The sequence below is a fragment of the Galeopterus variegatus genome, unplaced genomic scaffold (genome assembly GCF_000696425.1).
Source record: "Galeopterus variegatus unplaced genomic scaffold, G_variegatus-3.0.2 Scaffold7122, whole genome shotgun sequence".
Taxonomy (NCBI): domain Eukaryota; kingdom Metazoa; phylum Chordata; class Mammalia; order Dermoptera; family Cynocephalidae; genus Galeopterus; species Galeopterus variegatus.
In genome coordinates, this window is record NW_007733233.1 from 37,713 (window position 1) to 39,798 (window position 2,086).

The following is a 2,086-nucleotide window of genomic DNA, read 5'->3' on the forward strand; positions in this document are numbered from 1 at the left end:
AATAAAGAGATATGTAGAAATGTAGAACAATGCAACTCTTCTCTCTAAATGTTTTTGTTTTGGAAAAATATTGCTATTTTTTTGTAAAAGTATGTTAACATGCAATGGGTTTATTATTTTTTTAATTAATTCATTAATAAACAAACATTTTACAGATTTCTTGGTTTTAATTTCTAACACAAGAAATATAAATATATTGAACCCACATAAGTAAAACCTTTTTAGATTCCTTAATAATCTTTGAGAATGTAGAGGGGTTCCAAGACCAAAAGATTTCAGAACTTCTGCCTTGAATCACACAGTCATTGGGATCTTTCCTTTTCTCTGTATTTATAATAACTTTTAATCTATATTTTTTATTTACAAAAGTGATAGGAAGATGTAGAGTATACAAATAAGAAAAGAGAGGATTAAATATCCTATAATCAAACAACTCAGTGATTTTATTAATATGTTATTATTTTATTAATATGTTGGCTACTATACATACTGCTGCTATTTAGTTTGTGAATATATCACGCATATAGAATTAAAATGGAATGATATGACACACAATATTTTGAAACTTATTTTTCTTTTACTTAAAATATATCACAAAATAACTGTTCTACAATGTCCTTTTAATGACTGCATTATTATTTATTTAAGCTCCTATTTCTGGCCATTTATGTTGCTTACATTTTTTCATGTTATACAGTGTCACAGGGAATGTCCTTTTTATATATGCTTGATCATTTATCTGAATAAATTCCTAGAAGAATTGTTGCATCAAGGGTATGCATATTTTAAGGCTCCTTATATCTGTTGCCAAATTGTTCAAAAAGCTTGTACGAGCACATATGTTAGAAGTTTATATTTGACACCCTTGNTTAAGGCTCCTTATATCTGTTGCCAAATTGTTCAAAAAGCTTGTACGAGCACATATGTTAGAAGTTTATATTTGACACCCTTGGCATTATTTCATATCTTTGCCAATCTGATAGCTTTGTATCTCATTTTTATAATTTACATTTCTTTGATTACTAGCATGTTTGACTATTTTCTCGTATGTATCTTGGCTTTTTGTATCTCACTGTCTGTAAAATACCTATTAGAATAATGCATTTTTATTGAATTGTTGCAACCTCTAACAGTAGCCCACTTCTCTCAAGAATTAGTTTATATAGTGGGAATACTGGCTTGTAAGACACCAGTGATTACATAGCTAATATGGTTTTTATATCTTTATAAATATAAATAAAATTCTATTGGGTAAATTTAGTTGTTGAAAATTCTCCTAATTATGTTTGTGTCTATGAAAATTTGGACTTTAAAGAAACAGCTAACAATCATCAATATTACCTAACTATTAGGACTACTTTAAATGAAACTGTGTACATTACAAAATGCTATTCAAAAGTAAGTAAAGTTATTTTTTATTTTTTAAAATTGCTTTTTAATATTTGAAAATATTCAAAAGTAAGTCAAAATAAATATTATTACTTAAATGTTTTTGGTCACAACTAATTTTCCGATAATTTGAATATTGATAATATTCAAGTCAGGCAAAGCTCTNTAGAAATGACAGTTCTCCAGGATACGATAGGACAGGACAGGACAGAGCCACTTGGAGTCCTGGCAAACAGTAGTACCAAAGACTGCTGGATGGGTGTGGGCTGAAGCAACAGAGCATCAGGCAAGGGGTCAGTTTAATGTCGAGCTGGCTACAGCCTCATATTTCCAGAATGCTCACCCTCTTCTTCTCCCTCTCCTCAGCTCTTCCCCATCCACTATCTGGGGCCAAAGTAAGGGAGATAGAACCCTTGGGGAAGGAGCTTGAAAGAAATAAGTGGAGCAATTGCCCCCAGACCAGCAAGTCGGGGCTCAGTCCAGTGGAAGCCTCCAGCAGGAAGGGAAGCCCACGCTGCATGTACAGCTCAGTCCACACGACAGGAACAAAAGATTTCTGTGAAGCCTGGCTCAGGCCTCACACCAAGCCAACAACAGCGAGCCCCCGAGATCCTCCCTGTCCTTGCTAAGAAGGAATAAGGAAGTAGGTTAGACCAAGGCTGTAGCTGAGAGGAGCTGGGGCAGGGACAGGCCAACT